The 17,467-nt window shown below is 43.2% G+C and overlaps 1 protein-coding gene and 1 non-coding gene across 3 annotated transcripts in view; both read left to right on the top strand.

The window, feature by feature from the left end:
• PPM1L (protein phosphatase, Mg2+/Mn2+ dependent 1L) overlaps window positions 1-17,467 on the top strand; it is a 253,066-nt gene that overhangs the window by 120,552 nt on the left and 115,047 nt on the right. The gene's annotated exons all lie outside the window — the stretch shown is intronic.
• TRNAA-GGC lies at window positions 6,966-7,037 on the top strand. The gene has a single exon. It is a non-coding gene; the product is annotated as a tRNA-Ala (tRNA).

Raw genomic sequence — 17,467 nt, 5'->3', positions numbered from 1 at the left:
CCTCTCTCTCTCTCCCAAACCCCTCTGTCTGTCTGTCTGTCTCTCCGTGGCCCACCCACCAACCCTACCTTTCTAGGGCTCGTTGTCTTCATCCACAACGGGCTTTACTGCTAGTTATTTAATAATGTATTATCAGTAAACACATAGCATATAAATTGATGCCAAAATTATTTACATTTAAAAATATTCTTGAAAATGATGTATATGTCTGCAATATACAAAAGAATTGCTGTTATCTAATGAGGTAGATAGTCTGATATTAAAATGTCCTGCTACATATTTTACATAAAACTCTGTCTTTCATTTCACTCATTCTGAAAGGAAAGAAATCTCAGGGGCCGTCGTACTTAGCATTTATGTAGCATTTTTAAGTGCATCAAATGCATTAGCTTGAATTAGGTGCTAATTTTTTTCCCTCCAATTGGTACCAATTGCCCTAAGTGTAGCAAAATAACACGTCGTGAAGAAGATTAGGCCTAGTGGGACTAGTATTCTGCGTAAAGGGAGTTGTTGTTTAAGGGAGATCATTCAAACATACAACTCACATGCTGTCTCTTGACACATGCCCCACCTTCTGGCAATGGTACCACTTGATTTTACTGACTGTGTGGATCAGATGGCAGCAGTCTTTACAGTACTTCACTAATTAGTTTTATCTCCTCCATATTTGATGTTGTTCCACTCAAGCCTCACTATATGTTACATACCTAATCCTCATGTCCCCAGTGTGTCCACCCAGTCCTGTTGGCAAGGTGCTCTGGGAGTTCCATGCTTAGACCTTAATTGCCAGGCATGCATGGGCCGCATTCAGATCTGGACTTTGGGAAGAAGAGGTTTAATCATAACCCCCCCAGGCACTGTTTTCCTAAATGAAATGATCCCAGGAAATAATTTAGTAGCAACATCTGTGTAGCTCATCAGTACATGCAGGTTTCCCCAGCGGAGCAAACAGTGGCTCCCTGGGACTGTTACTGGTCCAGAAAACTCCACAGAGGGGAGTTTAAGTCCCCTCTCCTCACTGTACCAGTCCGTTCAAGTCCATAAACCTGGGAATTAAGTTCCAGGCACTCAACTCCTACAGCATGTCCAGGCTTCCCAAGTACTTACCGTGATTCAGTGGGGGGCACAGATTTATTTATTTATTTATTTATTTGATTTTTATCCCGCCCTCCCGCCGAAGCGGCTCGGGGCGGCTTACAACAATAAAAGCAATAAAACAATACGTCTAAAACAATATACAGTACATTACAGATCATTCCTGCGGGGACAACAGATGTGCCACACCATGCCGTCGCCAGGAACTGACGCTGGGCGACGCTCTGGCAATAGGGCTCGAAACTCGATGGTACCATCGAGTTTTCAGTCCCATTGCCAGATCATCGCCCAGCATCACTTCCTAGTGACGGCATGGTGTGTTACAGGGAGGAATAGTCCGGCCGGGGAGCATGTTTCCCCCGCCGGATCACAGTAAGTACTTGGGAACCCTAAGCATGTCTGGTCAAGAGGAGTGGTGTAGACAGAAGGGCTAGGTAACGTTAGTTTGGCTGTCAGTGGGGATTTAAATCAGGTCTTCCTGGTTTACAGCTCACCGTCTCAGGCAGTATACTATACAAGTAGCATCACATGTTTTACACACAGAAACCCAAGATTCAATCCTTGGCATTTTATATTAAAAAGATCATAAGTAGCTAGGGTTGCCAACTCCAGGTTAGGAAATTCCTGGAGACTGGGGAGGATGAAGCCTGGGGAGAACAGGGTTTCGGGAGGGGAGGGGTCTCAGCAGGGCATAATGCTATAGAGTCCGCTCTTTAAAGCAGCCATTTTCTCCAGGGGAGACTGATCTCTATAGTCTGGAGATCAGTTGTAATTCCAGGAGATCTTTAGGCTGCACCTGGAGATTGGCAACCGTAGACATGGGGAGCCACTTTCTGTCAGAGATCTAAGCTGCTTGGGTCAATGAGGCAACTTCAGTATGAGGCATCTCCATACATTCACTGCAAAGTAATTCAGTGATAGCGATGACATTTTAAAGAGACGTGCCAGAGGGGGGAATTAGTATGAAACTGAGGGTTGTTTTTTTAAAAGGATAGATGATATCTAAGGAATAGGGTGAAGGTTGAATGATGACATTAAGAGATGGCAGTATAAACACAAAGATTGTAATATAGCTTGAAAATTTGATGCTGTCTTGGTTTATTATCAGAAAGTGGGAAATCAGAAGTAAGCAATGGAAATAATGATCCTTTTATAGGAACAAACCCAGCTATGATGGGAGCTAAAAATGATGGACACTTTATGAAGTATCGTCTGGTAACATAAAATCAGATCTCTTGTTCTTTTCGTATTTTCTCTTTTATCACCATAATTTTATTTTCTGAAATCTTGATCCTGTTCAGTCACTGTCTATGATTTATAACATATATCTTAGCAATTTCAACAAAATACAATTTCTTAAAAAGACAACAAAAGTCTTTGTCATTAAAACTTGTGTGCTGTAGTTTTCACTGCCTGTGGGTATTAAACTTGGGAGGTGAGGGGGGGGGGGTTGTGTTTTACATCACCGTTTCTACAACCCTTCTTTGGTAAATCCGGCTTTTCCATATCCAAATATTCTCTGTTCTTCCTGGTCACATGTCCATGCTTTAACAAGCAGTCTGCAGATGAACATAAAGTGAAATTAGAACTTCAGAAGCAAGGAGTTGATTAACATTTCCCAAGCTTTTCTTTTAATTTGTTGTGGAGCATGTTAAGTAGAAAATGAAACTGAATGTTGCTTTAAAGAACTATTTTTGAAGGTGGGAAACAATGCTTGAATTAAATGCAGTATGTCTCACTAATTTGTTTGGTTAATATTTTCTTATTTCTTTCGCTGGATTTTTCCATTTAAATGCATTTTTAGCTCTGCAGATGAAAATCATGCAAGCTCAGTATTTATTTGGCAGGATGTCAAGTGAGTTTGTTTTGTAGCAGGATAGATTAACAGTATTTATGGTTCAATTAGAAGGGCAAGGTTAGGCAAACGAATCTGGCTTTCCTATACTGGGCTATCATGTACATTGTAAACACTAAGTAGGTGAGGTTGTCTTTGTGAGCAAATATCTATGCTTGTATTGTTAGTTCCCATGTTTACTAGTTTTGCATTGCTTGCCACTGCTCGTACCCACCCAAGAAGCCATTGCCCCCAAAATTGGTTCTCTCTGCTATAAAGGAATCACTAAGCTCTTATGTCCCCTAATGTATAACAGATCACTGAATAATACCAGAAATCCATGGTATTATTATTTATTTATAACTTTAACTTTTACCCCGCCCTCCCTGCCAAGGTGGGCTCAGGGCGGCTTCCATAAAACTGATAAGCAATATACATTTTACAAATGATAAAATACAATAAATCATTTAAAACACAGACAAATCAATTTAAAACATAACTTCGATGGTGATAGAAATAAAGTGCAGTTTAAGGACACATTCAGCGGTGCCACCGCGCTGGGTCATCCTGGATCTGAGTTCACAAATAACAACTGTGTACTGCACAAACCCGCACCAAATTTCTATTCTGGACTTTGTTCTTTCCCTTTGGGATATTGTGGACTTTTGTATTTTCCTATGATGGATTACATGTGTTGAATTACCTTTGTGTTGAAGTCTCTTTTTGTTTACTTTGGTGTGGGTTTGTGCAGTACACAGTTGTTATTTGCGGGTTTTTTGGCCATTGTTTACTGTGGACTGTATTATTGTTGTTGTTGTTGGATCTGAGTTCACACCAGGCGCTGCTGGTTAGATGCCACTCCTAACGGAATGCCTGCCTAAAAAGCTCTGTTTTCACGGCCCTGCGGAACTCAGAAAGATCCCGCAGGGCCCTGATCTCGGCAGGAAGCTCGTCCCAATAGGACAGAGCTACAAACGAGAAAGACCTGACTTCCTTTGGGCCAGGGAGGTCCAGGCGGTTTTGAGATCCTGATCGCAGTGCTCTCTGGGGAACATGCGGGGAAAGGCGGTCCCTCAGGTAGGCCAGTCCCTGAAGTTCATTATTTTGTCAGCATTATTAACATCTAATCTGTGTGATCTTCAGACTCATTCCAGATGAGGAGATGTATGAATAGTGTTAGCCTTCAAGCAGAGAGAAGTGTATAGGTGTATAGTGCTTTAGAATTTAGTTTCTTTTGAACAAGAGAGCATGGTAGACTTAACTATATATCTAATTCCCAAGTATGTCCCCTATATGCAGTTATCTAAATTTGCAGATAGGGGGCTCGTTTGCCCTAAACAGCTGTTTCAGCAAACTTGGGGGACTCCCTAGGTTTGCAGAAAGATCTGACAATTTTTTTTTAAAATGGTAGTTTTAAACTCTCCCTCAAATACAAAAGTGTTGTCTGCACATGCACAGACAATGTACTATCCTTTAACAGTCCTGGTGACTCCTTCCTGGAGCCATGCCAGGCAAACCACCAAGGGGGGGGTCCTTGGTAGGCCGCCCAGAGCTGCTCTCTGTGGCATAGTGGGGGGGAATGGTAGAGTACTGGCTTACTTGGAGCTGCTCCAGGTGAGCCACAGAGAGTGGCATAGGGGAGGGGAGTCTCTGCTGGCTTGCCTGGAGCTGCTCCATGTGAACTACAGAGAGTGACGAAGAGGGAAGGAAAGAATCTGCTGGGGAGAGGGAAGGAAACAAAGGGGGAGGGGAAATATAAATTTTCCAGTATAGAGGTTGCTGTTAGGTGTGTCATAGGCTATATACCGAATATCCTATATCATAGTGTGCTCAGGTTTTGATCTTTTGATCTTAGAAAGTAACAAGCATATTGTTTATATATGCATATATATTATTTATTTGTATTTTGCACTGTTATTGCACTGTAAGTCCCCAGTGGTAACTGTGTAAAAGTGCTGTAGAGGCCCAATTTGACTTAGGACTGCAGTACTGGTAGAGGGGCTCCGGCCCCCCATGCCATTTTCGAAAGCTGAAACAGGCAGCTCATATGCAGCCCTAACAGGGCAGATACCCCCCTCCCCGAAGCCATTTTGCCCCGATCCAAATCAGACCTGGGCAGCCTGTTGGAATTGCCACCAGGAACTCAGAGCTGCAGTATGGGCTGTAAACCCCATGGCAAACTCATGTAAAACACAATGTGTAGTTTGGATCTGAATGTTATGTTCACCAATGTGTCTCAGTCGAGATTAACAGAGCAGTCTGCTTAACTGTCTTTAGGATTGCACTATTAACACATGGGTTCTCATTTGGCTATGAATGAAAAAAATATGCCAAAGTGAGCAGTATCAACCAGCCTGAGGGACCTGCCTCTAATGTCTACTGCTGAGGAGATGATCTTTTTAGATTTGACGCTGCTTTGTGTGTTTGAGAATATTTAATGCAGAGGGGGTTTTTTTTTACTGGTTTTAACGTCAGTGGGATCATGGAAACAACAGTAATTCATTCACATGGGATTGTTATTTCAATCAGCTTTTAGAAAATGGAAACCGTATGCTCAATTACTTGGTGCTTTCATTAATCTCACTCACAGGGAAGAAACTTATTGCACTTTGTTGCCACATTTGATAGGAATCTGAGAAATGCTGTATCGTTTCTGTGTCTTGTGCACCTGTGCTCAGGCACAGAGGAAGGTCGAATCATGCACTTTCCTCAAAATAGAAAATGCAGAACTAGCAGTACCAGATCAGTCACCACTTCTGTAGCAAGATGCTTGTCAAGAATGATTTGGGGGGGGGGGGTTGTTTTGTTTTCCTCACTTCCCAAAGACTATAAGAATTAGACCTGGATTTCTTTGTATAAGTAGCATTGTAAATGACTGATGAATTTTGAAATAAAAAAGGCTTAACATTGCCGGTCTCAAAACCAGGTTGAAGACCGTTGCATATTCTGCCCTTGCCTGTGTTTGAGGACAGCCTTTCCTTGTGTCCGATCCCCACAGCTGTCAACCAATACACGTTTGTTGCAAAGTATTATTTTATTGAAGCCATGATGAAACTGGAACACGTTCACTGTTTGGAATAACTAGAACAGTCGGGGCAAGGAATAATAAAGCAGATTCATACTGACAATAACCAATAGACTTGGTTCCCGCTCGAGCAGGTGGGCTATCATATTCGCGCCCAGAGCCTGAGAATCAACGGTTCCGAAAAGATAAACAATTAAGCACTTCTCACACTCTAGTTCATTATAGACTAAGCGAAGCCGACTCTTCCTGCACCTGTGACCTTGCTGATTACCATAGTTCAAAGCGTTACTAGCGTTCATAGAAAGGAATGCATGAAACAAGCAGACGTGCGTTTCAGAATACCAGGAAGCATGCGCATTGGGGTATCGCTAGGAGGGGGGGGGGGGAACCACACATCTGAAGTTCTACACAGAGTTCTTTAGCAGCTTGCTGACACCTTGCTGGCTTTAACTATGCAGGTATTATATTAAATCATAGTTAAAACTTGAAAGGGAGGTGATACTGTTCATCGGAGAATGGTGGAGGAGTGAGTACTAGATCCCACAGTCAACTCCCAGTTTATGGTTAAGTGATCAATGGTATTATGTCTGTATAAGTCAGTGTACACACTGAGCAATTGTTGGGGAATTTGGCCTCCACTGCCAAACGGAGGTCAGCAACTGAGGATTGACTCCCCAACACAATCAATATTCGTACATGACTATACCTAATATTAAAACACTTGGCCTCCGTGATGACAGTCACAAAATGGGCGCTCTCTTGTTTATATTGTTTATTATTTCATGTTTGTTTTTTAAAAAACTCTGTTTTGGCAGGTTTTAGATGTTTGTACAACACTGCTGTTGACTTATTGTGTTTCTCTTAATAAAAAATTATTTTTTTAAAAAAAAAGGCACAAAATGGAGTTACCAGCAGACAAGATGGCAGTCTCTGTCTACTCAGGGAAATCCTTGGGTTTGCATAAAAACTATTATTTTGTAAATTAACCCTCCACAAAGTCCTTTCAGGGAGGGGGCTGTGGCTCAGTGGTAGAGCATCTGCTTGGCATGCAGAAGGTCCCAGGTTCAATCCCTGGTATCTCCAGTTAACAAGATCGTGTAGGAGGTGATGTGAAAGACCTCTGCCTGAGACCCTGGAGAGCCGCTGCCAGTCTGAGTAGACAGTACTGACTTTGATGGACCAAGGGTCTGCTTCAGCATAAAGCAGCTTCATATGTTCATAAAGCAGCTTGATGAGAACTAAACATGCTCTAGAAGGGATGTAATGCTGAGAGCAAACTTTTCTAAATTGTTCCCCTCTCATGATTTCTTGTGAGTCCCCATTTTGTTACCTCTATTTGCAATATTCTGGGGAAATGTATAGTTTTGTGATATGCTGGGATGAAAAAATGCAAGCAAACTAAGTTGTTTCAGCTGTTCCATTGTGCATTCAGGGCAAGCTACTTTGCTTGAGTCTTTCCATTTGTACTCTCAAGAGTGATTAAGGTGCTTGTCCTTCATCTGTTGAGGTTGTAAATACACTCATTCATCTGCCACCCTTGTCTTCGTTTCTCATTTCTTTCCTTTTGCTTACTCCCATGGTACTCCATATGTCGGGAACAGCCTTTCTCGCTGAACATTGGGCTGTTTCTCTCTCCTCCTTCATGTCTTTCTTCAAGATCAGAGCTTAAGCAAAGCCTAGCTTTTGTCTCATATTTGCAGCTCCTATCTTATCCCTGGACCACCCCCCTCACCTTCCATCCCAGATTAATAAAATAGTCTAAAATAGTCTGGTATCCCTTTGAGCAGAGTGTATTCCTTTATTCCTTCATGATCTCTGTGCACAGTAGACCTTGTCCATATCTGAGATGTCAAGTAGAAGACCTAGGGGTTTAATTGGGTTCTTTAGACATACCAAGTACAGCCCACAGCACCTCTGATCATATCTCACTAAAACAATCCATCTTCAAGTTTAGGAAACTAATGCCCTTGATGAAAAAAGGGGATGGATTTCCAAGTATCCGTCTTTTAAGAGCAGATGGGTTGACACAAGTGCAAGGAAAAAAATTCTAAATTCTCCAATACAGTGTGCTCTTCCGCACTGTCATTTTTGTCACTCATTTGTCCCTTTTGCTTCAGTGTTTTTTCCTCCCAATGTGTTCCCCAGAGGGAGCAAAAAACATGTGGAAAGGGCCCCCCCCCCCAAGCAATAGAGACAAATGAGCGATAATAGAGATAGTGCGGAAGAGCCCATTATCTGTTTGAGGAGAAACTGATAGTTTACAGTGAAAGAAATAATGGGCATGGCCACTTTGGGCAACAGTTAGGTGGGGAATGTGGCCTTCCAACCCATTTCCGTTTGAAATCCGGCGTCTATGTGTTTTGTAGTACTAGGAACTTGCTCTCATCACAAGCATACCATTTATTTATCTATATACTAATAGCGAAAGGCGCCCCCTGCATGCGGATATCTAAATCCGCACCTGGGGGGCAGGGAGATTTTCCTGCACACGTGGGGCAATGCCCAGGTGTGCAGAAAAATATGAAAAGTTGGAAAAAATATTTAAATTACCTAAAAAGTAAAAATTAAAAGAGCATTCCCTCCACATGCACAGAGAACGCTCTGGGAACTGGCGGGCCGGCAGCTGGAAGGTGCTCAGGCCTCGCCGCCAAAGCCGGGGTGGGGGAAGGAGATCGGCGGGGCCCAAGCCGAGGGGGAAGGAGGAGATTGGGAGGCCCGAGCGGCCGGAAGCCACTCGGACCTCGCCGACGGAGCGAGGGAGAAGTAGCTTGCTGCTTCGCTGCTGGAGCCTGGGGGAGGGGGGTGAAGGAGCCCGGGGGAGGGAGGGGGTTGGAGGAGATCGGCGAGGCCGCTTGGCAGCCTCGCTATAGGAGCCGGGGTGGTGGTGAAGGGGGGATGGGGGAGACTGGGGAAGGGGGGGAATCAGCGGGCTCGGTGGCTGGCAGCCACTCAGGCCATGCCGCCGGTGTCAGGGGGGAGGCTTACCTGCTACTGCTGCTTCCTCCTCCTCCTGCTCTGTGGGGAGCTCTTCTCCCCCCCCCCCCGAGTATTCCGGGTCCCCTTTCTTGTTTATTTTCTACTTTGCAAGTCTGAACTCCAAGGAAGACATTCTATTGCAACAGCAGTGCTTGGATTCCTCCATTGGAAAGGTTGTACACCTTGGCACCACTTAAGCATTCCACCAGCTAGGTCTTGTGCTTCACTGCAGCCTTCGACGTCTGCCATCTGTTTTTCGGGTTGGCTCAACCCTATTTAAATTCCTCTTCAAACTTTGTGAGAGGAGGGGAAGGCGAAATATCTTTGGTAACTTTCCAAAACATTAAGCTCCTTTGCCAACAGTTGCCTTGTTACATGTTTCTGATAAAGGTACATGCGTTCTGTAATCTTGGGGCTTGCTGTGAAATATGAAAACTTCAGGCTGTGCCAGGTTAAAATACACAAACACAGAGAGTGATACAAAAAGCCTTGAAATCAAAGTGGCACTGTTATCTCGTCAGAGCAGGAGCCCTTTCAAGGAGGATCTCGCGGAAAAGGCAGCATAACTTCCCTTCGTGTCTTTGAAGTTCTCTGCTGCGATATCATGGATATTAAACACATATTATGGCTACTCTCTGAAATAGCTAGAAGTCGTCAAACTGAAGCAAAAAACTGCAGAAGATGTGTTCGGCAGAATAGTTCAGCCATCTTACGTTTAGAGTGAGCCGCTTGGGTACCGGTGTGAAATAAATGCGATCATGATGCAGTACCTGCCAGGTTGACATGGATGAAATTTGGAGGGTGGGCATTGTTCATTGGGGATCCAAGAGATACAATGATACCTGCACTATGGAATGTGGTGGTTACAACTCATACTGTAATGGTATTACCGCTGAGTTCACAGCATGTGGCCGTTATTGCACTCAGTGTGTAGCAAGATTGTGATGGACCTTGGCTAATAGTTTGTTCATGCTACAGGCTTCATTTCAGAGAAGCTGATTGTTCTGCTGGGTTGGACAAAGTGGCCCCATTCTTAAAATGGCTTTTTTCCAGTGACATCAAACCATCTGTGCAGGGCTTTAAGCTTCTCTGGGCAAGGAAGGGGAAGCCAGAGCGTCACAGCTGAAACTTGGCTTCTATAAATGTGTTGTATTCCTGAACTTCGTTATTACTGGTTTCAACCAGGGGGAGTGAGGGAATCGCGGGAAAGGGAAATAAACAGGAAATCTCATCGTTCTAAAATCTTCCCCTATATATTGATGGTATGTATAAAATACTGTAACTAGTAGACACAAAATAATATAGGGTGTTTGAGTTCAGTGGCACCTTTAAGACCAACAGAGTTTAATTCTGGACATAAGCTTTCGTGTGCATGCATAAACTTTATACCCAGAATTGAACTTTGTTGGTCTTAAAGGTGCCGTTGGACTCAAACTTTGTTCTATTGCTTCAGACCAACATGGCTACCCGCCTGAATCTAATATAGGATGCATCAATCCTATACATTTGTTGTGTTTCTGCATTGGCTGCAACAAGAGCAGTAGGTCATGTGAAATCAGCTCCTGCTTTCCACCTATGCTGGCATTGTTTCTCATCTCATCTGCAGCTACAGGGCCCTCCGAACCCAGAGATGGCTGTTCGCTGATTTGGACAGTGATTGACAAGGCTGTTGTAGCCTTGCTTTTCAGTGTCAATGGCTTTGCTTTCACTTGGTTGGTGAATGGTTTGCACCTGCCCTTGGATAAAAAGACCAAAGAAGCAATTTTTTCCCCTGAAAGAGCTTCTCTGTTCCCGATAGCACAGGTCAATGTCCTGGCCTTTGGGGGGCGGGGGGGAATCTGCAAGGAAGAATGAGCATCAAGGAAGGAGCCATAATTATGATGAAGCAGAGTGCAGTGAATCAGAAAAGTTATTACTAGCACAATATTTAATTTACATGTACACTGCTAAAGGGAAATGTCATCTGGCCCCTGTGCTAAATTCCTTTCAAAGCCCAGTTGTTGGAACTTTTTTTCCTTGAGCATTCTTGGCAAGTGATTGGCACAGCTACTGCAGTGCCGACCTTAGGGGGTCTTCAAGCTTGAAGGTGGGTACAAGCTGCCCTTTGTCCAGAAGCTGTCTTGTATTTATAAATTTCTTGCATTCTAGAAATAGACATGAGCAGGGGGGGGAATTACAGATTTCACCTGCAGCTTTTCCATATCCTATACCTTGGAAGCAAAGAGCTACTTTAAATGAGTGCTCACCAATTTGAGCTCATGGCAATATCTGACTTTTAATTTCTCTTTAATCAACACGCTTCAATGCTTTCTTTTACAACTTCTGTCAATTTACACACACACAAAATGAGGCGTTATGAAGCACCTGGGTTTTGGCCACTGTGTGACACAGAAGAGTGTCGGACTAGATGAGCCAATGGCCTGATCCAACCTTGCTTCTCTTATGTTCTCTTGGGTATGTGAAACCAGTGTAATGGTTCTCTGGATCCTGGCATGTCTTAAATCCTGAAATGGATTGAGAATGGGATTGGGGCTGCATGTTGAAGGACATAATTTGCATGCAGAAGATTCCCAGATTCAATCACTGACATCTAAAGATCTCAGGTAGCAGTTGCTGGGAAAGCTCTTTCCCTGCTTGAGATCCTTGAGAACCATGACCAGTCGCAGGAGACAATATTGAGCTAGATGGGCCAATGATCTGATGGTGTGAGGTAGTCCATACGTTTCTCTGTGTGTGTATTAATAATGTTTTATCTTTACTATTTTAAAAATTGCAGACATAGTATTCCATGTGACACATACAAAATATACTGAGATGCTCACAGATTGTTTTCAGTCTGATGGTAATGATAGCACAAGGGGCTGTCTCTCATAAGCCTAGTCAGGGTTTCTTGTTTGGAGTCACCTTGCTAGAAAATTAGGAACAGCACAGAAGGAGAGATTAAATTTCTTGGTTTTAATTTCTGTGCTTTTATCGCAAAGTGAGCTGTGTAATTCTGGAGTGAAAGACATTTCCTTAAAATAAGGAACATCTGGTAATTCCATATAGAAGAGTAAAAAAAAAACCCGCAGTTGCTATAATGTTCGGCCTTCGCTTTGAGGTTTTATGGAGTTTTGTCCTAACACAAATCTACAGTTCACTAGACTTTAGGGATATGGAGAAAGCTACAGAATTACAGGTGCTTTCTGTCTTGCAAATGGCCCTCCCCCAGGGGAAAAACATTTCTTCCTGGGTTCAGCTTATTAATTCAAATGTGAATCTAGACATACTCCTAAACTAATCTGAGAACCCAATTTGAATCAGAATTGGGGCAGACTGGAGAAGATACTGGAGATCCATAATTAAATAATCTCTAAACTGTGTTTACAAACAGCCACAAGGGGGCTGAATTGGACACTGAATAGCGTTGAGGATCAGGGCTAATAACCCTTCCACTGTGTCATTTTCCCCAGTGTAATCCATCCTACTGTACAAGCTGCTTTTTGCTGTACTGGGTAAAATATTTCAGATAAACACAAGTTTTATCCAGGGTGGACAAATAGCCGCTTGGGAGTATGGAGGGTGGTTGACATCAGGAAAATGTCATGGGGGAAAGATCTCCCTCTACCTCCCCAGTAACACGACCTAGTTTTGATCCAATATTCCTTCTCCCCTGTTCTGATTACAGATCTCCAACATATTGTCTAGTTTAATTTTTTACAATCCTCAGAATACTTTCCTGGTAGTAAGCCCCAGTGAATACACCTGGATAGTATTATAAGGCTCCGGTCACACGGGCAGGAAAATGCGGGGGGGGGGGAGCGTGGCTGTTAGCCCCGGGGCAAAATAACGTGCGGTTGCGCCAGCAGATGTCTTGTGGAGGTCCCGTAGAGGTCCCATGTATAGGGGGGAGGTGCCGATCACACGACCATGCAGCAAAGAAGCGGCTGAAACGGACTACATGTCCCAGAAGTTCACTTGGTGGGAGGAGAAGGGAGAAACGGACGTGTCGCCGGGGGGGGGGGGTGTCGCTGCTCTGGGTGACTCTGAGCTGTCTTCCGTGCGGCTCCTGGGGATGGTTGGACAAGCAGGCGCCTCTTCGCCATCCTCCAGGGCAAACAGGTTTTTTCCCCGTACACTGAAGTATGCGCATGCTCCGTTGGGTGCTTGTGCGCATCCATGGAGACTTGGAGGGGGGGGGAAGCTTTTTGCGAGGGGACATGGGCGGGCACCGGATGCCACTGGAAACGTAATCAGACGCCCACCCTTGCCCCGCGGTTTCCGGAAACTAGTACCTCCGAGGTACTAGTTTTTTTGCCGCGCATCTTCGGCGGGAAGCCTCGGTTGAGCCACGCGAGCGCTATGCTTCCCAGATGTGCCGGTGAGATCGCCCCTGGAAAATCCGCCTATCTTCCATCTCTCTGGCGTGGCTAATGTTCCGTGTGACCGCAGCCTAAGTAGAACTGTGTAGGATGGCACTGCTAAGCAGGGAAGGAGTGAGGGTCACATGCAGTCCATTCCTTAATCCTCAATTTGCCCATTTATTCTACATTTTGAAAAACCACCCTAGACGAAGAACAAAATTTAAACCTGCCAGTTTTTTTAATGGACCAGTTGGTTGCAATATTACAGCTTTTGCTTTTCTAAAATTTGATACAGGTTTTGGGTACTCTTTCCATGTTTTATAACCACGTGACCCATATTTGCAGTGAAGATGAGAAATCCTGTCCTAGATTTAATCCAGACCATTTCCTGAAAGACAAATGAAACTCCCAACTAAAAATATTCTTATAATTGTTTTGTCTGCGGTGAACCACAGATCAAGTGATAGCAAAAACGTTTAATCTTTTCGGCTCTTAAATGGTGTTTTCTTGCTGGTTACAAACTTCAGCTGTACGCTTTTCTTTGCTCCTTTAATACACCCCATGCCTTTCAGATCTCTCAGTGAGATTGGCATTTTTGCATTTACGGTTTTAATACATTTGAAGCTTATTTCTTTGGCTTTGCGAAATCTCACCTTGCTCCTATCTTTAAACGCTACTCATCACTGAACACTTGGCAAGCAGAGACAGCTCAGCTAAATGCAGAAGTTTCCTCAGTATGGCCCCTCGCCATAGGAAGATGGTTCCTAGAGCATTGCCAGAAGCACTACTCTTATAGTGATTCCGTTTGGTCCCTTAAATCAGCTGGCGAATCATCAGGCGCACACAACAAAGCTAATGGGCAATGCAGTCAGGACATACTTGTGGGCTTCCCTGCCACAAGATATAGTGATGGCAACTAGTTTTCAGAGGGATTAGAGAACATTTATGGAGGATAGGTCCGTCAGTGGCTATTAGTCATGAAGGCTAAATGTAATTGCCAAGTTCAGAAATAGTATATCTCTGAAAGTCAGATGGTAGTAACTTAAACAACAGTAGGGGAGGCTTTGGCCTTTGTTTTTATGTTGGTGGCCTTCTGGGACAACTGGATGGACACCATGGGAAACAGGATGCTGTACTAATTGGACCACTGGGCTGATCCAGCCAGGCTCTTCCTCTGTTCCTGGGTTCATGAGCCAGCATGAGCCTCTCAAAGAAAGAACAGTCTGCTATCCTTTATTAGGTTCCTTGGCCATTCATGCTTGTTTTTCTTGTAACAAAGTTAATAAAAAAAAGATTGACAATAGCCAACTTTAAATACATTGCTCAGGCCCTTACTTACCTGAAAGACTTTAGTATAGAAATGGGAAACTTTCATATGTAAATTGTTTATTTTTTATGGGATTTTTATCCTGCCCTCCCCCGCAAGCGGGCTCAGGGTGGGTTACAGTAAGCCAACAATTTCCATATAATTCCAGTTAAAAATTAAAACCTAACTAATTTTTACATGATGGTGAAATTGGTAATTCAACAAACCCCGGGGTTACATTGTATGTATATCCAGGGAGGGCCAGTATATTAGAAATTGGGCCCAACCCCCACTTATAGGACAGGTTGAATAGTGCACAATGTAGGCAGGTTAGAGCAGGGGAGGCAGATGTAATTAGACACCCACCGCCTCAACCAAAGGCCTATTGGAACAGTGGCGGAACAGATCCATTTTGCGGGCCCTGCGGAATTGTAATAAATCCCACAGGGCTCTGATCTCATTTGGGAGATAAAACATAGTCAACTTGAAGTCAATAAGAAACATAAAACAGAAGTCAACTAGAAACATAAAACATAGTCAACTAGAAGAAAGTTTACAGTGTCCTCGATCGCTACACTTCCTTTTGCTTCACCAGCTAATAAGTACTCTTTCTCCTAAATTGAAATACAAAATTCAAAAGCAGCCACTGCAAGCGTTTTTTCTTTTTCTAAACACTCATATCCCTTTGAGTAATTTGTAATTCAGAAGCTTCCATGTCCAAAATTTGCCTATCTCCATCTATTGGACAAATCCACATAAGCCTTAATTGCTATCAACATCTGCTGTTCAAGAAGCTTTGCTGATATATGCTGTTAGTCAAATATCAGACAACATTTTTGTAAGAGGCAGCAACATATGGTAATCTTGTCATAGGCACAAATTCTTTAACCTTCTACTCTCTCTCTCTTCCTTTCCCCCCTCCCGCTTATAAAAATGTATATAATTATAACATTTAGCCATGTTTGGGGTGGGGAATGGAGAGGAGCTGGAGCATAGGTGTAGAAACGCACAGCTCGTAGAAAATTTGCTTGTTAATACAAGAATGTCATAATAATTGCCAGGTTTGTCCAAACTCAAGGTCTGTCTGCTCAGCATTCTGCTTTGGACAGTAGACAGGTGATCCTATGAAACACACAGACAAGAAGAGATTATACTAACTATTCTCTGTTGCTTTCTCTGTGTCCTTGTTATCTGGTAGTTGGAAGTATACTTCTCTGAATCAGTAAGTCTCATTTGTAGCTATTGTAGTTCATAGCCAGTAATAGGCCTGTTCTTCATAAATTTATCTAAACAGATAAAACTGGTCACTGGTAGCTGATGCTCTCTGGAAATGTTGGTGCTACAAATCTTGTCCTAGCCCCATCCACTTTGTCATGGTGAAGAGATCTTGCACATAGATGAAAGCAGCTATAAACCCTGTGGGGAGGTGCAAAACCAGTTCCTAATGTCTGAAATCAGTGCTCCTAAAAGCCAGCCACCATTGATTTTAAAGTCATATGTCCTCAGCTGTCCAATAATCCTGCAGCAATAAGTTCTGTAGGTTAATTATACATTTCCTGGGGGCAGGGTGGAGCTAAACTAGCCTGTTTTGTGCTGCCACTGTGTACCTTTGCTTCACATTCAGAGCTTGGAATAACATTAGAGAACGTCTGTGTGGGAGTTTTCAGTCCTTACACATTGGCTCTATTAAAGTGAAAGCTCTAGGAAACAGTGTTAGATATAACCTATAGCATAAGACCCTTTCCTTTAACTTATTTCAGGTTCATATTTCTGACTTCCTCACCATGAATATGGCTTCTGAAGCATTGTACAGCAGTTTAAAACTAATAAAGACAGGGACAGCAACAAATGATAGTAATGCATCTCAGCAGAACCCATAACTTACTGACCATTGCCCATGTGTACACACTGAGCTCAGAGGAAGTCTTTAACACAAGGGCTAGATCGAGTCCTGTAAGTATGCTTGATTCCCTTTCTAAAAACCACGTGCAGAGGCTGTCTCAAGGGCTCCATCCACAAGACCCCAGTAGAACTTGACAGAACTTCCATTTAGTTAACAGGATTTCCACAGGGAAACTTTTGGGGAGATTGTGCCCTTAGTTCATACAATTTAAAGCTCTTCGTAGTGTAAAGTGTAATTTCCACACCATTCTCTTGCCCTAAAGGCCAAAACTGTAGGCACTAAACAAACAGATTTTATCACTTCTATTAATGTGCAAGGGATAGTACCTGTCACCTAGGACTGCGATATCATCACAATTTTTTAAAAGATAATAACAGTATCCTTCCATTGCAAGTGATAAAGTGTATTCCTAGGACTCTTTTATAGGCTCAGTGAAAGATTCTTAGTCATGAAAATGTTTGTTACGCTTCTGTCTCATATGTGTGGATCCAGTTAGCTCCTTGTTCGCTTCGTGGTGGCCAAAACTCATACAGCTTTTATAGAATTATGTTCATATTTTGAGAAAACTGCCTTGCTTAGTGACCTGTTCAAATAATGCTGATTATGCATGCATATTATTGACTAGCATTTTGGTTCCCCTCTTCATTCAGTAACGCTCATGTTTCGGTTATGCTAGCCACTGCAAAGTATGGAGCCCAGTTCCATCATGAGGATTAAGGAGACTTTATTACCCATTTCATGGAGATAAAAGGAATCATATATTATTTGTTTCCTTCTCCTGCCCTCCTCTTTTTCAGTGTGGGCCACACTTCGTTCCACCGATGTGCGTTTGTTCTCAGTGGTGCTGTTACATCTTCCAATTCACAAATCAAATCATGTTATGTGTTTGTGAATTCTAAACAACCATTGATTGATGCATTTGTCTCTCTCTCAATTTGCGCATTGAGAAGGTTACAATATTTCAGCCTTCGCTTCCTTAATAATT

This window comes from Gekko japonicus, unplaced genomic scaffold (assembly GCF_001447785.1).
Source record: "Gekko japonicus isolate JY-2015 unplaced genomic scaffold, Gekko_japonicus_V1.1 scaffold17, whole genome shotgun sequence".
Classification (NCBI taxonomy): domain Eukaryota; kingdom Metazoa; phylum Chordata; class Lepidosauria; order Squamata; family Gekkonidae; genus Gekko; species Gekko japonicus.
Note: the sequence above shows the minus strand (reverse complement) of the source record. Positions and strands in the feature narration are given on the sequence as shown.